Below are 21,656 nucleotides of genomic sequence, written 5' to 3' on the forward strand. Positions count from 1 at the left end.
TCCAAGTCCTTTACAAATGAGAAAATCCAAGACCAAGGTAATGTAAAAAAGGGTCCTTCTGTGTAATGTATCTGTTCAGTTATTTTCATTAACATCAAGCCAGACATCATTTGTGGTCAAAATATGGAGATCATAAAGAGCTACATACAAGGGATGAGTGCTTGAGCCATGCAACCAATAATGGGCCCCAACCAAGGAGCAAAGGATAGGATCTGACATTTTTTGAATCGGTTATACTTCGTGGGGACTGGCTCTCCTTAAAGGATAGGTATCATTGGAAAATCACTTCCTTTTTTTTTTCAAATTACAGTCTTTTTTTAAAAAAAAAAAATAGACTACCACTGGGGCCATTTTAGAATCTTAAGGCCCCTTAAACATGTTAATGTAGAGAAATGTTGACAATCCACATTTATATCAACAGGACTGGGTGACAGTTTAATGTGTATAGAGGCACCGGCTAAGTAATTGTTGGGAGAAAAGTTGATTGGGCATGTCCGATTTTAGACTGATGATCACATTGTTCTCCCAGAGAATTATTTTTTTCGGTGGGGAACTTAACATCTTTGCTTCCTAGAATGTTACAGGGAGGGTGCTCCTGTATGGAGAGATCTCAATGTCATGGCTCCCGGGTATTACTGCTGCGCAGAGAGCGCCGGGTTACTAACCAGATAACAAACAGGACCTGAACCATGTGACAGAGTGGGAGGTGGTCGGGGGCGGAGCCAGACACTGAGGTGCAAATGAGACGATTCACACAGGAGAATAGTCAAAAAAGCTAAGATCAGTACAGGAGACCACGAGATACCAAAGGGAAGAGACAGGGGATTGTCAGAAGAGAAGCCAGAGGTCAGAAATCCAAAAGAACAAATGAGCAGAGTAACGCACGGAGAGCGGAGCCAGATGCTAGGGTGCAGAGGAGATGACACACACAGGAGAATTGTCAAACAAGCTAAGATCAGAACCAGGAGATCACGAGATACCAAAGGGGAGAGACAGGGGATTGTCAGAAGAGAAGCCACAGGTCAGAAATCCAAAAGAGCAAAGGAGCAGAGTAATGCACGGAGAGCAAGAAACACAATTGCAAACCGAGCACACACTCCAGGGGTCAGGCACACAGACAGGACGAAAGTATAGCTGACAGGGAATCCTAGTCTGGAGTGAGTATAAATACCCCTCCCAGATCCAAAGGGAGGCCAGCAAAATTAAACCTGAGAGAACAGGACATTAACCATGTCCTAAACATGATACTCAGGAGTCCACTCCACATTGAGTAGGTGACAGCTGTGTTATGCCACCAGCACTGCCTCTGTAAAGGAGTGGAGAAGTTGCCCACACCCCCTTGAAGTTCTTATGGTTTTACAGTGGCATGTAAAAGTTTGGACATCCTTGATCAAAATTACTGTTATTGTGAACTGTTAGGCTGCCGTCACACTAGCAGTATTTGGTCAGTATGTTACCTCAGTATTTGTAGCCAAAACCAGGAGTGGAACAATTAGAGGAAAAGTATAATAGAAACATGTGCACCACTTCTGCATTTATCACCCACTCCTGATTTTGGCTTACAAATACTGATGTAAAATACTGACCAAATACTGCTAGTGTGACGCCGGCCTTAGGCAAGTTGAAGATGAAATGATCTCCAAAAGGGCTAAAATTAAAGATAACACATTTCCTTTGTGTTTTAGGCCCCCAAAAATAATTATATACTGTATATATATATATATATATATATATATATATATATATATATATATATATATATATGTATATATATATATATATATATATATATATACACACACATACAGTATATATATATTAATCTTTTAAAAGTCACAAAAAGGAAAATGGGCCAATGCAAAAGTTTGGGAGTTTGGGAGCCCTGCATTGTTAGTTTCTATGTATCTATTAGCACCCCCTGTTGCAAGTATCACAGCTTGTAAATGCCTTTTGTAGCTAGACAAGAGTCTTTCAGTTCTTGTTTGAGGGATTTTCATCCATTCTTCCTTGGAATATTCTTCCAGTTCTGTGAAACTCCTGGGTCATCTTGCATGCACTGCTATTTTGAGGTCTAGCCATAGATTTTCAATGATGCCAAGTGGTTCCCAATCTTTGACATGTCACTGTATAATGCATTTCTATGTTTTAAATGTAATTTTATTCGTTTGTTGTCAGCAACATTGGTTTAGCTGCAGACAAGGTTAATTATTGGGACCAGTCCATCGTGGGAGGACTTAACTGGACAAAAGGAAACTAGTTTTTGTTATTAGGCAGATAGGGAAGAGCATTCAGAAGAAGTACCTATGGTTTTATTGTAGTAGGCCTGTAGAGAAATGGCGGTTTGTTTGTGAAGAGGAGAGGTAATGTGGCACTCCAGGAGTTCGGGTACCACAGTAGTGCTACCTTCCTCTCGGGGAGCGTAGTGCTAAGCCTGGAAACAAGAGGGATCTCTTTGGCTGGTAAATCACACACACAACACCTTCTGAATCCAGGCCCTGTTTTAGGGCAGCTTCCCTGAATAAAGATCCTGGTTTGGAGGAGGAGTCAGACCAGTGAGTGCAGTTGAGTCTGACAGTGAACAGAGGCAGGAAAGGAGTGGAGGAGAGATTTGAGGGCTCAAGGAGGCTGCAAGTGGGCCTCCTAGGAGCCAGAGCGCAGAAACCGGGTACCGGGAGCCCGAGGCTAGAGTGGAACTGTAGGACACCTAGCAGAACCAGAGGGCACAGAACTACACGTATATTGCCCAAATTAAGCCTGTGGTACAGTAGCACCCTGGAGCCTGGAGTCACTGTCCAGAGACCCCAGAAGGAACGGCTCAAGCTGTCTACCATACAGGTACCTGTCCCAGGACAGAGGAAGGAACTAGGACCTTGTTAGGACATTACAGACAGCAAGGGACTATAGCAAGCGCACAGTGGAAGGCTCTCAACCTGACTTGCCAAGGGGATTTCACTTGTTTATGGGCTAACTGGACTCCTAATGTACCTGTTGCTGGTATCCTGGACTATGGCCTGCTAATGACAGAAAACCAGGTAAAGTCTTTACAACTTGTGTCCTTTACTCATTGGCTGGCAAACACCTTTATCACCATACACTCTAGGACCCCTGGGGACCCCGCTTCACCTGTGGGATGGGTCACGACAGAGAGGTTCCAGAGAACCGCAGCGCTCTGGGCCTCGTTCACACAGTGAACAGAAGCTCTTCTCCTGTATTCTGACCTGGCTGCTTTGTGCCAGCAGTGCAGGAGTTAACCTTGTTGCTGAGTTGCTGTGAGCTGGGTCTCTCAGCTGAAGTGGATTTTGTAATCTCCTCCTCTATATAGACCCAGCCTTGAATACAGCTATTGTCAGTGATCAGTTCTGCTGCCTGACTTGGAGGTTGAAGGAGCGTGGTATTTGGACCTTGGAGGTTTATTTACAGAGATTGGTGCCTGCTGTTTTGGTTGCATGTTAAACCTGTTTTCCTTCCTAGTTTTTTCCTTCTCTTCCCTTCTATGTGTTACATCTGTGGTTGTGTGAGCATTTGGTGAGTTTGAGACTTTTAGTTATCTTGTCTGTATACCCTGTTTAACCCCTTTCTGACATCGGACGTACTATCCCGTCGAGGTGGGGTGGGCCCCTATGACCACGGACGGGATAGTACGTCCAGCGCGATCGGCGGCGCTCACGGGATGAGCGCGGCTGATCGCGGCCGGGTGTCAGCTGCCTATCGCAGCTGACATCCGGCACTATGTGCCAGGAGCGGTCACGGACCGCCCCCGGCACATTAACCCCTGGCACACCGCGATCAAAGATGATCGCGATGTGCCGGCGGTGCAGGGAAGCATCGCGCAGGGAGGGGGCTCCCTGTGGGCTTCCCTGAGCCCCCCGCAGCAACGCGATGTGATCGCGTTGCTGTGAGGGTCTTACCTCCCTCCCTGCCTGCTCCAGATCCGGATCCAAGATGGCCGCGGATCCGGGTCCTGCAGGGAGGGAGGTGGCTTCACAGAGCCTGCTCAGAGCAGGCACTGTAAAGCAGCCTGCACTGCTATCAGATCGGTGATCTGACAGAGTGGTGTGCAAACTGTCAGATAATCAATCTGTGATGTCCCCCCCCCCCCGGGAAAAAGTAAAAAAAGTTTTTAAAAATTTTTTCCAAATGTGTAAAAAAAAAAAAAATAAATATTATTCCCATAAATACATTTCTTCATCTAAAAAAATAAATAAACAATAAAAGTACATATATTTAGTATCGCCGCGTCCGTAACAGCCCGACCTATAAAACTGGCCCACTAGTTAACCCCTTCAGTAAACACCGTAAGAAAAAAAAAAAAAAAACGAGGCAAAAAACAACGCTTTATTATCATACCACCAAACAAAAAGTGGAATAACACGCGATCAAAAGGACAGATATAAATAACCATGGTACCGCTGAAAGCATCATCTTGTCTCGCAAAAAACGAGCCGCCATACAGCATCATCAGCAAAAAAATAAAAAAGTTATAGTCCTGAGAATAAAGTGATGCCAAAATAATTATTTTTTCTATAAAATAGTTTTTATCGTATAAAAGCGCCAAAACATAAAAAAATGATATAAATGAGGTGTTGCTGTAATCGTACTGACCCGAAGAATAAAACTGCTTTATCAATTTTACCAAACGTGGAACGGTATAAACGCCTCCCCCAAAAGAAATTCATGAATAGCTGGTTTTTGGTCATTCTGCCTCACAAAAATCGGAATAAAAAGCGATAAAAAAATTTCACGTGCCCGAAAATGTTACCAATAAAAACGTCAACTCGTCCCGCAAAAAACAAGACCTCACATGACTCTGTGGACCAAAATATGGAAAAATTATAGCTCTCAAAATGTGGTAATGCAAAAAATATTTTTTGCAATAAAAAGCGTCTTTCAGTGTGTGACGGCTGCCAATCATAAAAATCCGCTAAAAAACCCGCTATAAAAGTAAATCAAACCCCCCTTCTTCACGCCCTTAGTTAGGGCAAAATTAAAAAAATTTATTTAATCCATGTTCCCATTAGGGCTAGGGCTAGGGTTAGGGCTAGGATTAGGGTTAGGGCTAGGGTTAGGGCTAGGGTTAGGGCTAGGGCTAGGGCTAGGGTTAGGGCTAGGGTTAGGGCTAGGGCAAGGGTTAGGGCTAGGGCTAGGGTTAGGGTTAGGGCTAGGGTTAGGGATAGGGTTAGGGCTAGGGCTACAGTTTGGGTTGGGGCTAAAGTTACAGTTAGGGTTTAGATTACATTTACAGTTGGGAATAGGGTTGGGATTAGGGTTAGGGGTGTGTCAGGGTTAGAGGTGTGGTTAGGGTTACCGTTGGAATTAGGGTTAGGGGAGTGTTTGGATTAGGGTTTCAGTTATAATTGGGGGGTTTCCACTGTTTAGGCACATCAGGGGCTCTCCAAAAGCGACATGGCGTCCGATTTCAATTCCAGCCAATTCTGCGTTGAAAAAGTAAAACAGTGCTTCTTCCCTTCCGAGCTCTCCCGTGTGCCCAAACAGGGGTTTACCCCAACATATGGGGTATCAGTGTACTCAGGACAAATAGGACAACAACTTTTGGGGTCCAATTTCTCCTGTTACCCTTGGGAAAATACAAAACTGGGGGCTAAAAAATAATTTTTGTGGGAAAAAAAAGAATTTTTATTTTTACGGCTCTGCGTTATAAACTGTAGTGAAACACTTGGGGGTTCAAAGTTCTCACAACACATCTAGATAAGTTCCCTGGGTGGTCTAGTTTAAAATATGGGGTCACTTGTGGGGGGTTTCTACTGTTTAGGTACATTAGGGGTTCTGCAAATGCAATGTGATGCCTGCAGACCATTCCATCTAAGTCTGCATTCCAAATGGCACGCCTTCCCTTCCGAGCCCTCCCATGCGCCCAAACGGTGCTTCCCCCCAACATATGGGGTATCAGCGTACTCAGGACAATTTGGACAACAACTTTTGGGGTCGAATTTCTCCTCTTACCCTCGGGAAAATACAAAACTGGGGGCTAAAAAATAATTTTTGGGGGAAAGATTTTTTTTTTAATTTTCACGGCTCTGCGTTACAAACTGTATTGAAACACTTGGGGGTTCAAAGCTCTAACAACACATCTAGATGAGTTCCTTAGGAGGTCTAGTTTCCAAAATGGTGTCACTTGTGGGGGGTTTCTACTGTTTAGGTACATTAGGGGCTCTGCAAATGCAATGTGACACCTGCAGACCATTCCATCTAAGTCTGCATTCCAAATGGAGCTCCTTCCCTTCCGAGCCCTCCCATGCGCCCAAACAGTGGTTCCCCCCCACATATGGGGTATCAGCGCACTCAGGACAAATTGGACAACAAATTTTGGGGTCCAATTTCTCCTGTTACCCTCGGGAAAATACAAAACTGGGGGCTAAAATATAATTTCAAGATAATTGCGGAAAATATCATGCATGAAAGACTGGAACACAGATGGAGCATTAGAGAGCCCAAATGGCATCATAAGGTATTCAAAATGGCCTTCGGGCGTATTAAATGCAGTTTTCCATTCGTCACCCTGTTTAATACGAACAAGATTATATGCCCCTCGGAGGTCAATCTTAGTAAACCAACTAGCCCCCTTAATCTGAGCAAACAAATCAGCAAGCAAAGGCAAGGGGTATTGGAATTTGACCGTGATCTTATTAAGAAGACGATAATCAATACAGGGTCTCAAGGAGCCATCCTTCTTAGCAACAAAAAAGAAACCCGCTCCCAATGGTGACGAAGAGGGCCGAATATGCCCTTTCTCCAAAGATTCCTTAACATAGCTCCGCATGGCGGCATGCTCTGGCACAGACAGATTGAAAAGTCGGCCCTTAGGGAACTTACAACCAGGAATCAAGTTAATAGCACAATCACATTCCCTATGTGGAGGAAGGGAACTGGACTTGGGCTCATGAAATACATCCTGGAAATCCGACAAAAACTCAGGGACCTCAGAAGAGGGGGAAGAGGAAATTGACATCAAAGGAACGTCACTATGTACCCCTTGACAACCCCAACTAGTCACAGACATAGTTTTCCAATCCAGCACCGGATTATGTTCCTGTAACCATGGAAATCCCAGCACAATAACATCATGCAGGTTATGCAACACCAGAAAACGGCAATCTTCCTAATGTGCAGGAGCCATGTACATAGTCATCTGTGTCCAGTACTGAGGTTTATCCTTAGCCAAGGGTGTAGCATCAATGCCCCTCAAAGGAATAGGGCTCTGCAAAGGCTGCAAGGAAAAACCACAGCACCTGGCGAACTCTAAGTCCATTAAGTTCAGGGCAGCGCCTGAATCCACAAATGCCATGACAGAAAAGGACGACAATGAGCAAATCAGGGTCACAGATAGGAGAAATTTAGGCTGTATCGTACTAATGGTAACAGACCTAGCGACTCTCTTAGTACGCTTAGGGCAATCAGAGATAACATGAGCAGAATCACCACAGTAAAAACACAGCCTATTCTGACGTCTGAATTCCTGCCGTTCTATTCTAGTCAAAATCCTATCACATTGCATAGGTTCAGGACTAAGCTCAGAGGATACTGCCATATGGTGCACAGCTTTGCGCTCGCGCAGACGCCGATCAATCTGAATGGCTAGAGACATAGATTCGTTCAAACCGGCAGGCGTAGGAAAGCCCACCATAACATCTTTAAGGGTTTCAGAAAGACCTTTTCTGAAAATAGCAGCCAGAGCCTCTTCATTCCATTTAGTGAGCACAGACTATTTTCTAAATTTCTGGAAGTATAACTCTGCTGCTTCCTGACCTTGACACAGGGCCAACAGTGTTTTCTCAGCATGCTCTACAGAGTTAGGTTCGTCATACAATAATCCGAGCGCTTGAAAAAATGCGTCTACATTCAATAATGCCGGATTCCCTGTTTCAAGAGAAAAAGCCCAGTCTTGCGGATCACTACGCAGCAAGGGTATGATGATTTTCACCTGCTGAATGGGATCACCTGAAGAACGGGGTTTCAAAGCAAAAAACAATTTGCAGTTATTTTTAAAGTTCAAAAACTTGGATCTGTCCCCAAAGAACAAATCCGGAGTCGGAATTCTGGGCTCTAAAGCCGGAGTCTGGACAACATAGTCCTGGATACTCTGTACTCTTGCAGCCAGTTGATCCACATGAGAAAACAAACCCTGAACATCCATGCCAGAGCATATATCCTGCACCACCCAGATATCAAAAGGAAAAAAGAGGCAAACCAGAGCACAGAAAAAAAAATGGTTCAGAACTTTCTTTTCCTTCTTTTGAGATACATTTAATTCATTTTTGGCCACTTGTACTGTTATGATCTGGTGGTTTAGGAACAACATGAGACAAGCTCTTAAGGAGGTGGTATCTGTACTGACCGCAGACCCTGAACCTAGCAGCGCAACTAGAAATAGCCGTGGGGGGTACCTGACGCTCCCTAGACCCCTTGGCACAGCCTAAGATCTAACTACCCCTAGAGATGGAAACAGGAAACCTATCTTGCCTCAGAGAAAATCCCCAAAGGAAAGATAGCCCCCCACAAATATTGACGGTGAGAGGAGGGGAAAATAACATACGCAGAGATGAAATCAGATTTTAGCATAGGAGGCCAGTCTAGCTTGATAGATAGGACAGGAAAGGATACTGTGCGGTCAGTATAAAAACTACAAAACAATCCACACAGAGTTTACAAAATCTCCACACCTGACTAAAGGTGTGGAGGGTAAATCTGCTTCCCAGAGCTTACAGCTAACAGAAAAAATCCATAATGACAAGCTGGACAAAAATAGAATGCACAGAACAATAAGTCCACAACATGTGGACTGAAATGAGCAAAGCTAGAACTTATCTTTGCAGAACTGGTCAGGAAACCAGGAGAATCCAAGCAGAGTTGTGAATCTAGCCAGAGAACATTGACAAGTGGCATAGGCTGAAGACTAGAGCCAGGTTAAATAGCAGAGCCAGGAGAGACGATTAGTGAAAGCAGCTGCTAAATCTAAACCCAAGGAGCGACAGTTCCACTCAAAACCACCAGAGGGAGCCCAAGGGCAGAATTCACAAAAGTGCCATTTACAACCACCGGAGGGAGCCCAAGAACGGAATTCACAACAATGCCCGTAGCCAAGATTGCGGCTGTTCCCTCATCACAGGGGCAATGATGATGGTGGTGGGGCAATGATGATCATGATGGTGGTGGGGGAAGCAATGATAATGATGGTGCTGGAGGCAATGATGATAGTGGTGGGGCAATGATGATGTGCTGGAGGCGATGATGTGGTCGGGGCAATGATGATGGTGCTGGAGGCAATGATGATGGTGGTGGGGGCAATGATGATGGTGCTGGAGGCAATGATGATGGTGGTGGGGGCAATGATGATGGTGGTGGAGGCAATGATGGTGGTGGGGGCAATTATGATGATGATGGTGGTGGGGGCAATGATGATGGTGTTGGAGGCAATGATGATGGTGGTGGGGCAATGATGATGGTGCTGGAGGCGATGATGGTGGTGAGGGCAATGATGATGGTGGTGGGGTAAGCAATGATGATGGTGCTGGAGGCAATGATGATGGTGGTGGGGCAATGATGATGGTGCTGGAGGCAATGATGATGGTGGTGGGGGCAATGATGATGATGATGGTGGTGGGGGAAGCAATGATGATGATGGTGCTGGAGGCAATGATGATGGTGGTGGGGGTAATGATGATGATGATAGTACTGGAGGCAATGATGATGGTGCTGGAGGCAATGATGATGGTGGTGCTGCAATGATGATGATGATGGTGCTGGAGGCAATGATGATGGTGGTGGGGGCAATGATGATGATGGTGGTGGGGGCAATGATGATGATGGTGCCGAAGGCAATGATGATGGTGGTGGGGGCAATGATGATGATGGTGGGGCAATGATGATGGTGGTGAGGGCAATGATGATGATGCTGGAGTCAATGATAATGGTGGTGGGGGCAATGATAATGATGATGGTGGTGGGGGAAGCAGTGATGATGGTGGTGGGGGAGGCAATGATGATGATGGTGGTGGGGGAGCAATGATGGTGGTGGGTGAGGCAATGATTGTGGTGGTGGGGGAGGCAGTGATAATGATGGTGGTGGGGGAGGCAATGATGATGGTGGTGGGGAAGAAAGCAATGATGGTTGTGTAAAGGACACAGATGGTAGTGGTGGAAAGGACAATGGTAGTGGGGAGGAGGCAATGATGGAGGTGGTAATGAGTACAATGGTGGAGGGGAGAACAATGATGATGGTGGAGGGGGGCTGCATTATACCCTTTCAGGGGGGCTGCATTATACCCTATGAGGGGGCTACATTATAATTCTGTGGGGGGCTGCATTATTCTCTGAGGGGCTACATCATACTATATGAGGGGAGCTGCATTATGCCCTATGAGGGGCTACAGTATATTCTATGGGGGGCTGCTTTATGAGAGGTTGGCATTATACTCTGAGGGGGCTACATTATATTCTGTGGAGGGGCTGCATTATATTATATGTGGGGGCTGCATTATTCTCTCAGGTGGCTACTTCATACTATATAAGGGGTGCTGCATTATGCCATATGAGAGAGCTACATTATATTCTATGGGGGGCTGCATTATACTTTATGAGGGGGTTGCATTATATTTTGTGGGGTGCTGTATTATACCCTATGGGGGGGCTGCATTATAGTCCATGAGGGAGGCTACATTATAATTTATGAGGGAGCAGCATTATATTCTATGAGGGAGCTGCATTATATTTTATGGGGGGCTGCATTATATTCTGTGGGAGGCTACATTATATTCTATGAGGGGGGCTACTTTATATTCTATGAGGGGCTACCCCAACCCCCAAATGTGTACTACCTTATATTATGCCCTGATAGTAGCGTGTTTTACTACACAATTGATGGTCTTGAATTTATTTCTATGTAGCTACATAGTGGGCCCAATAATGATTTTCTCTGGTGGGCCCAAGGTGCTCCAGTCCGACGCTGCAAGAGTGTGTAGAAAGAAGCTTGTCCCAGGCAAGGCAGAAACAAGAGAGAGACTATAACCAAGGTGCCCCTGCAATTCCCTTGTCACCAGGTGAATAAGTGCTAAAGCGTAAGAAGAATGCATAAACTTGATGACCAGTGGGAAGCAGAACCATATACCATCTTAACATCCAACTTTGACAATACTAAAGTGTGTCTTATCAGCAAAGATGGAGGACAAACTTCAACTGCGGTATCCAGAGATCACCTTAAAGTATGCCCTGACAAACTTAGGACCAAAAAAGAAAAGGACCCAGGAACTTCTCAACCAATGGAGGAAGAAGAAAAGAAAATCTACCCCGTTCTTAGAGATTTTCACCAGTCTTGGACTCAAATACATCCATAGTGATACCTGTCATGACTTTTCCCCAGTTGGAAATACCAGATAAAAATGTGACTCATTTTGAACCAGAAGAGATTTTACACCAGTGGGCTCAAGCAGCAAACATCACCCCCGCAGTGGAATCAGAGAATCCACCCTCTGCTATCGTTGAATCTGCCAGACCCATGGTGAGTCTAAGAAGTCGCAGACAATTACCCAGTTTACCTACACAATGCAGGCCTACAAGTAGTACAGACATTAGTGGGTACACAACAGCTACAACAAACATATTACACCAGGAACTGCGTAGGTCTATTCGTAGCACCAAATGTCAAATCCCAGCCCGTTACAGGGACTAAAAATGTCAATAATTGTTGTTACCTGTTTGAAATGTGTACATATGTTTTCTTTCCCGTAAAATGGTCAAAGGGGTAATGGACAGTGGATTACCCAAAAACGGTCTTTGTAAATAGCTTGGCACCCTCAAGGTGTACCCTGGTTCTACCCACTTTGCCGGCGTGGGTAGGGCCTTGTTTCTTTAGACCTGAAGCTAAAACCGTCTGGCGCGGCCGAACCCCGGGTCTGGATATGCCTTGTAGCCCGCTCAAGTCATACGTTGGGGGTTTATGATGGGTCCCTCGCTTCGGTCCTGTTATATTTATGAACAAGGACACCCTGGTATAAGACCAGATGTACATTTATAAATTTGTTTGCTACGTTCAAGCCAAAAGTGCCTCCGGTAAGGGATGAAAAGTTATTAACCTGTTCAAATGTTTTACAAAAATGTCTTATGTAACTTGTTGTTTATGTTCCTTTTCCCAGTCTGGGAGTACTAGACTTAGCAGGGGGGAATGTGGCACCCCAGGAGTTCGGGTACCACAGTAGTGCTGCCTTCCTCTCGGGGAGGGTAGTGCTATGCCTGGAAGCAAGAGGGATCTCTTTGGCAGGTAAATCACACACGCAACACCTTCTGAATCCAGGCCAGGAGGGGGAGCTCAAAACCCTGTATTAGGGCAGCTTCCCTGAATAAAGATCCTGATTTGGAGGAGGAGTCAGGCAGTTGGTCCAGAAAGACCAGTAAGTGCAGTTGAGTCTGAGAGTGAACAGAGACAGGAAAGGAGCAGAGGAGAGATTTGAGGGCTCAAGGAGGCTGCTAGTGGGCCTCCGAGGAGCCAGAGCACAGAAACTGGGTACCGGGAGCCCGAGGCTGGAGTGAAACTGTAGGACACCTAACAGAACCGGAGGGCACAGAACTACACATATACTGCCCAAATTAAGCCTGTGATACAGCAGCACCCTGGAGCCTGGAGTCACTGTGCAGAGACCCCAGAAGGAACGGCTCACGCTGCCTACCATACAGGTACCTGTCCCAGGACAGGAGAAGGAACCAGGACCTTGTTAGGACATTACAGACAGCAAGGTACTATAGCAAGCGCACAGTGGAAGGCTCCCAACCTGACTTGCCAAGGGCATTTCACTTGTTTCTGGGCTGCCTTGACTCCTAATGTACCAGGTGGCGTCACAACAGACTTATTCACAATTCCCCTTTAAAGACCGTTCCCTTTTACAGTGAGTCCCAGGGCCACGGACCGGGTCGCAGCCACCGTGACATCCCCTTTAAAAGCGACTGGACCCGGTGCCAAGTACCCCGCCCTGGTGGGTGACCCAGTAATATAATGGTTAGCTTGATATGAAGAAAACAAAGACATTTTATCTAAGGATAGGGGGCCTAAAGCAAAGATTCCTGCTCACCAATGATTAGCTACAGCAATCATATGCAGTGGTCAAAAGAATCCAAGTCTGGTCGTGCCAACAAATGATTGCTGCAGTCAATCACTGTAATAGGGATTACAAGTAGAAATGGGGGAATCATGTTGCAGGACTCTGGTCTGTAAGATGAAGAGCCAGAGTCGTAGTCGTGGCTGAGATTAACTGTTCACTCAAGCTCTGGTCCCCCATTACATGTAAACACATGTAAACAGCATACCTTTTGCTTCACCCTTTGCACCATCTGGGTCCCATCGGGCTGGCTATGATTCCGCTGCTTCCGTTGAACAACTAGAGACAGAGTCCTTTGTCAACATTAAAACATAGAATTTTACTATGAAATCTTCTCAGCACATTCCAGTCAGCTACAGCATTAGCATTAGGTTCCACGCAGTTCACATTCTTCGCTTTCCCTACGCTTTCCTCTACGTCCTGCAGTACATTACGGGGACCTACGGCCTCTTGTGATAATGCAGCATCCTCCCTGTGGGAGCTCAATGTGCTTGAGTGTTCCTCTGTCAGTTTTGCGCCGGTACTAAAGACATCAGCCCAAGCAATGAGTTGCTGCATGGTGAGCGACCTGTGTCCCTGTACTGATTTAGGACCACTTCTTGACTTCTGTTCTGAACCGTGGAAAGCAGGCTATCTCAGCTGTGACCTTTGTCTGTCTGGACCCTGTATGGCTGGGTACTTCTCTTAAAGTAACGGTGCTGTCCCTGTGCGGTCCTGGGCATTAAGCCCCATGGGACTATCTGGGCACTGCGGCCCTCCTGAGATGTTCAGCTCTCAGGCTCTAACTAACTTCAGAGCAGGAAGACACTATACTTATCAGCCCCTCCTACCAAACTAAGTACAAAGTGGAGCCCCATCTAGTGTTCTACTATAGGTTCTACACTTGCCCTACATTGCACAACATTATATAGCAGCATAATACATTTACATTTAAAGGGTTTACTCATTTAAAAGGGTAGAAATGCTACACCTCCTACAAGTCCATTGGCCAGGTCAGTAATCTAGGACCACTGTACGGAAGGCCTGAGAATCTCCTTACCTCCTGGCGTTCCCGACTCTTCTTTTGATTAGCTAGGCTGGTGTGATGCTGTTTTGATGTGACATACACACAACATTACACCAGCCAGCTAATCCAAAGAAGATCTGGGAATGCAAAGAGTTGAGGATATTCACTGGCCTCGCCTCCAGTAGTTACAGATTACTAATATCTCTCACAAGCCATCATGAAGCAAGAACACTGTCTGGGGGACCTGGGGAGTGGTGGAGGATCTCTAGTTGAATAACATTACTACTTCTACAAAGAATATAATAGTATTAAATACTAGCATTACTGCTACTTTAAGTATAATAGTGATAGTATTGACCAGCACCCTATACAAGCCTCTTTTGTGCAATCTAATACTAAGCAATCATCCCCTCCATGAATTGGCAGGTTGTGAGAGGTTGCCTCATCAGTATTTTGCACCTGTGTGGCCGCCATCTTTATTACATGGGTTTGCTGCATCCTGAGTGCACTAGTTCTGAGACCTGGGCAGGCAAGCACTGCTGTCCCTTTGTGCTATATTAATGTTTGAATATTTGGAGGATTTTTAGTCCTCTTTTTGCTGTTTTTCTATGATAGTATTGACCCCCCAATAAGTGGGCGCTGTCAGGGCCGTATTTAGAGTTTATGCTGCCCTAGGCACTTTTAGTGCTTTCTCCCCCTTTGGTGAGTATGACCGAATCGGCAGTGACTTTGGCAAAATTGGCTGATGTGAATGTAGCCTTTTGCAGCAGATCCGGCAGTTTTTCCGCATATGCCGCGTAATGGATCACTTACGGCAACATTGCGTTTGGCCTCATTCATTCCCTATGGGATTTGTGGACATACTGTATAATGGCCACACAGTGCTTCCTACTGTATAATGACCACATAGTGCTCTATACTGTATAATGGCCACACATGATGCTCCATACTGTATAATGGCCACACGTGATGCTCTATACTGTATATTGACCACACATGATGCTCCATACTGTATACTGGCAACACAGTGCTCTATACTGTATAATGGCCACACAGTGCTCTATACTGTATAATGGCCACACATGATGCTCCATACTGTATAATGGACACACATGATGCTCAATACTGTATATTGGCAACACAGTGCTCTATACTGTATAATGGCCACACATGATGCTCCATACTGTATAATGGCTACACAGTGCTCCATACTGTATAATGAGTATGACCACACAGTGCTCTATAATGTACAATGGCCACACATGATGCTTAATACTGTATAATGGAAACACAGTGCTCTATACTGTATAATGACCACACATGATGCTCCATACTGTATAATGGCAACACAGTGCTCTATACTGTATAATGGCCACACAGTGACCTATATTGTTTAATGGCCACACATGATTCTCCATATTGTATAATGGCCACACATGATGCTCCATACTGTATGATGACCCCGCATAATGCTCAATACTGTATAATGACCCCACATGATGCTCCATACTGTATAATGACCTCACATGATGCTCAATACTGTATAATGGCAACACAGTGCTCTATACTGTATAATAACCACACAGTGCTCTATACTGTATAATGGCCACACATGATGCTCCATACTGTATAATGGCCACACAGTGCTCTATACTGTATAATAACCACACAGTGCTCTATACTGTATAATGGCCACACATGATGCTCCATACTGTATAATGGCCACACGTGATGCTCTATACTGTATAATGACCACACATGATGCTCCATACTGTATACTGGCAACACAGTGTTCTATACTGTATAATGGCCACACAGTGCTCTATACTGTATAATGGCCACACATGGTGCTCCATACTGTATAATGGCCACGCATGATGCTCAATACTGTATATTGGCAACACAGTGCTCTATACTGTATAATGTCCACACAGTGCTCCATACTGTATAATGACCACACAGTGCTCTATACTGTACAATGGCCACACATGATGCTCAATACTGTATAAAGGAAACACAGTGCTCTATACTGTATAATGACCACACATGATGCTCCATACTGTATAATGGCAACACAGTGCTCTATACTGTATAATGGCCACACATGATGCTCCATACTGTATAATGGCCACACATGATGTTCCATACTGTATGAAGACCCCGCATGATGCTCAATACTGTATAATGACCCCACATGATGCTCCATACTGTATAATGGCCACACATGATGCTCCATACTGTTCAATGCCCCCCTCCCATCTTGTATGCATGGCTCATCTCCCCCCACCCTGTATGCATGGCTCATCTCCTCCCTCACATCCTGTATGCATGGCTCATCTCACCCCCCTCCCATCCTGTATGCGTGACTCTGCTCCCCCTCCTCCCATCCCTGTATGTATGGCTCCATTCCCCCCACCTCCTCCCATCCTTGTATGCGTGCCTCCATTCCCCCCCTCCCATCCTTATATGCATGCCTACGTTACCCCCTCCTCCCATCCATGTATGTGCGGCTCCGTGGTTCCGTTCCCCCCTCCTCCTCCTCCCATCCTTGTAGGCGTGACTCCGTGGCTCCATTCCCCCCTCCTCCTCCTCCCATTCTTGTATGCGTGGCTTCGTTCCCCCACCTTCTCCCATCCTTGTATGCGTGGCTCCGTTCCCCCCCAACCATCCTTGTATGCGTTGCTCCGTTCCCCCCCTCCCATCCTTGTATGCATGGCTCCCCATCCTACTTCTTCTCCCCCTCACAGCGCGCTGAACAGACGGACTCTTCCTCCTGCACCTCTGTCCCGACTCCCGGCGCCGAAGCTTCTTCCTGTGTGAGCGGTCACACGGTACCACTCATTAAGGTCATGAATATGCGTCCATATTCATAACCTTAATGAGTTGTACCACATGACCGCTGTGAGCACAGGACTTGCTGCTGGCGGAGGAGGGTGAGTATATCGTCTTCAAGGAGGTGGGGAGGTGGTGGGTGGGGAGGTTTCAAGGGGATGGGCGGGCGGACCCCAGCCTTAAAAAAAAAAAAAAGCAGAAAAAAAACTTTCTCAGGTGCCACCCCCCGCATCCCTGGCGCCCTAGCCACGTGCCCTCACGTGCCTAGTGGCAAATACAGCCCTGGGCGCTGTGGTGATCGCATGCGGCAGCTGCTCCGTGAAAACTCTGTCCTAATGATAATACTAACACTACTAATGACAATAATGATGTCTCTACCTCCTAATGTTTATGCTTAAGGCACACATTCAAGTGAGTTGGAAGCCCCAAATTACCATTTCATTTAGTTTCAGACATTCATGACTTTCGCTTGATTAATGGGTTTCAAAAATGATTAATTGGGAGATTCTCTAAATAACCATCTGGGTTCTTTACTCACCTTTTGCCCTGTAGAGTGCTAGAAGCCTTCGGGATGTACAGTGTTTTATTTTACTTCTTTTTTAACCACTTTTAATGTTTTTGCCATAGGCACCTGTGTTTTCATGAAATATTTGAAAAGGTTCTATGTGTTCTAGTTCTTAAACTACAGGACAGAGCTCATTATCTCCACTGTTTTTCGAAGAGACCTTGACATGCAGCTGTCAACTCAAGAATATATTTTGCTGATATATTATTTTACATGAATTTAGTTTATAAAGCAGTTCTAAAATATTACCTTCTACTGACTTTTCCCATCTGTTGGGACACGGTGGCTCAGTGGTTAGCATTGCATCCCTGGTGTCCTGGGTTCAAATCCCACCAAGATCAACATCTGCAAGGAGTTTGCATGTACTTCCCGTGTTTTCGTGGGTTTCCTCCAGGTACTCCGGTTTCTTCCCACATTCCAAAGACATACTGATAGGGAATTTAGAATGTGAGCCCCATCAGGGACAGCGATGATAATGTGTGAAACTGTAAAGCGCTGTGGAATGTTAGCGCTATATAAAAATAAAGATTATTATTATATTAAACGTGTAGAACAAGTGCCGGACGCAGGGAATCTGCCCGTACCCAGATAACCTGACACCTACTAGTCGATATACACCCAGAAACCAAGCACAAAATGGCTCATGGTTTACAATCCCAATTCTTCAAAGAGGCAATACAGAAAATTCTGATGTGTTGCAGAAGTACAGGCTTGTCGTGTTTTTTTCTATAGCCATAAATGGCTTTGTGGAAAAACTAAACTCATTTTACTAATTTGTAAATATTAAGAAAATATTCATATTTCTATAGCAAATAATAGGGAAACTGCTAGTACTGCCGGTCTATTGTCCTTTCTTTCAAGGTAAAGGTACCTTCACACATAACGATATTGTTAACGATATCGTTGCTATTTGTGACGTAGCAACGATATCGTTAATGAAATCGTTCTGTGTGACAGCGACCAACGATCAGGCCCCTGCTGGGAGATCGTTGGTCGCTGAATAAAGTCCAGAACTTTATTTCGTCGCTGGACTCCCTGGAGACATCGCTGGATCGGCGTGTGTGACACCGATCCAGCGATGTCTTCACTGGTAACCAGGGTAAACATCGGGTAACTAAGCGCAGGGCCGCGCTTAGTAACCCAATGTTTACCCTGGTTACCATGCTAAAAGTAAAAAAAAACAAACAGTACATACTTACCTACAGCCGTCTGTCCTCCAGCGCTGCGCTCTGCACTCCTCCTGTACTGGCTGTGAGCCGGAAAGCAGAGCGGTGACGTCACCGCTCTGCTTTCCGGCTCCCAGACAGTACAGGAGGAGAGCAGAGAAGCAGAGCGCAGCGCTGGAGGACAGACGGCTGTAGGTAAGTATCTACTGTTTGTTTTTTTTTACTTTTAGCATGGTAACCAGGGTAAACATCGGGTTACTAAGTGCGGCCCTGCGCTTAGTTACCCGATGTTTACCCTGGTTACCGGCATCGTTGGTCGCTGGAGAGCGGTCTGTGTGACAGCTCTCCAGCGACCAAACAGCGACGCTGCAGCGATTCGGATCGTTGTCGGTATCGCTGCAGCGTCGCTAAATGTGAAGGGGCCTTTAGTGCTGATTTTAGAAGGACACAAATATTTGTTCTTAAAGGGAACGTGTCATGTAATATAACGCAATTAACCTGCAGATATTTGGTTAATCTGCAGGTTAATGGCGTTCGACTGAGAGCCCGGCTGCCCCGAGGAAATGAACTTTTTGTGACATCCTATTCTAAATCCATAGGCAGTAATTTAGAATTTGTCCCACTTTGCAGCTAAAACAACTTCTAATCTTCTTAGAAGGCTTTCTGCAAGATTTTGGAGGTTGTCTGCAGGAAGTATTGACCATTCATCCATGACGTGGCATGTAAGATCAGAAACAGGGATTTCTTTTTGTAGATTTCTTTGCATAAGATCAAATTCCTCATCCATTTCTTGTAAGGACTTTATATCCAAAAAGTATCGTTTCTCCTTGCGGAAATTGACATGCTAAGCATGCCGAGATGAGGAGACTTAAAGCCCCAATGCTCTTCTGGGAAATATGCTAATTATCCAAATTGTCTCTTCAGAGAGGAAGAGAACTAGAACTCTAGTGCCACCTAGTTCTCTTCCTCTCTGAAGAGACAATTTGCATAATTTGCAAGGACTTTCAAACCTGGGAGAAAATCACTTGGGTCAGAGGTCAACTCAGATCATATCATATGATCTACAGTGTTTATGTGCTACTTCTCAAGAATGTTTAACACTTCTTGTATTCCAAAATCCCACATTATACCTTTAATTAATATTATTATTTTTCAAGCATCTACTTAGGGGAGATAAAAATGTATTTCAATGTACATTCTGTCTACAACAATATAAGGTACCTTCGCACTGAGCGACTTTAGAATGATAACGATAACGATCCGTGACGTTGCAGCGTCCTGGATAGCGATATCGTTGTGTTTGACACGCAGCAGCGATCAGGATCCTGCTGTGACATCGCTGGTCGGAGCTAGAAGGCCAGAACTTTATTTCGTCGCTGGATCACCCGCTGACATCGCTGAATTGGCGTGTGTGACGCCGATTCAGCGATGTCTTCACTTGTAACCAGGGTAAACATCGGGTTAAAGGTGACGTCACCGCTGTGCTCTGCTTAACGGCCGGCCGGCGCTCACAGTCAGTGCAGGATGCTGACTGCGAGGGACGCGACAGACACCGGAATGTAAGTATGTAGTGTTTGTTTTTTTTAGGTAACCAGGGTAAATATCGGTTTACTAAGCGCGGCCCTGCGCTTAGTAACCCGATGTTTACCCTGGTTACCCGGGGATCTCGGCATCGTTGGTCACTGGAGAGCTGTCTGTGTGACAGCTCTCGAGGCGACCACACAGCGACGCTGCAGCGATCGGCATCGTTGTCTATATCGCTGCAGCGTCGCTTAATGTGACGGTACCTATAGGCTCATACGCCTAAGGATCATCTGGATAAGAGGCTTAAGGAAATGGAAGAAGACTCTGTCAAATGGGATGAAAAGTTTCAGCGAGATACTGCAGATTACGACTCTGATAAAGTGTATAGGTGGCAACAGAAAAAGCAGCCACGATACAGACAAAGATCTAGAGAACCTTCTGAAACCTCGGCCTCAGGTAGGGAAGGCAATACATCTATAAGTGATAATGAACACTTGAGAGATTTTTCTCTCAGAAGTGGGAGGCAGAGGAAGAAATTTCTAGATACGTTCAATAAATCACAGAGAGGCAGAAAGGGAAAGGACCATTTTAAGATAGTTAATCTGTCCCAACATGTCATATCTCAGCTACCCAATTGGAGGTATTAGAGAAAGGACTAACCTATTCCCCCTCTTCAAATACAGATGCATTCACAGCGGTGAAGGGTACACATCTATTTTCACGCAAATTGATTCTCAAGAAACTTCATTTTAAGACCAACTCTAAAGGTACCTTCACACTAAACGATATTGCTAGCGATCCGTGACGTTGCAGCGTCCTGGCTAGTGATATCGTTCAATGTGACACGCAGCAGCGATCAGGATCCTGCTGTGATGTCGTTGGTCGGGGCTAGAAGGCCAGAACTTTATTTGGTCGCTGGCTCTCCCGCTGACATCACTGAATCGGCGTGTGTGACACCGATTCAGCGATGTCTTCACTGGTAACCAGGGTAAACATCGGGTTACTAAGCGCAGGGCCGTGCTTAGTAACCCGATGTTTACCCTGGTTACCAGCGTAAACGTAAAAAAAACAAACACTACATACTTACCTACCGCTGTCTGTCCCCGGCGCTGTGCTTTACTGCACTGACTGTGAGCACAGCGGCCGGAAAGCAGAGCGGTGACGTCACCGCTCTGCTTTCCGGCTGCCCGGCGCTCACAGCCAGAGCAGAGAAGCACAGCGGGGGACAGACAGCAGTAGGTAAGTATGTAGCGTTTGTTTTTTTTACTTTTACGATGGTAACCAGGGCAAACATCGGGTTACTAAGCGCGGCCCTGCGCTTAGTAACCCGATGTTTACCCTGGTTACTGGCATCGTTGGTCGCTGGAGAGCTGTCTGTGTGACAGCTCTCCAGCGACCAAACAGCGACGCTGCAGCGATCCGGATCGTTGTCTGGATCGCTGCAGCGACGTTTAGTGTGA

The sequence above is a fragment of the Ranitomeya imitator genome, chromosome 3, assembly GCF_032444005.1.
Source record: "Ranitomeya imitator isolate aRanImi1 chromosome 3, aRanImi1.pri, whole genome shotgun sequence".
NCBI lineage: Eukaryota > Metazoa > Chordata > Amphibia > Anura > Dendrobatidae > Ranitomeya > Ranitomeya imitator.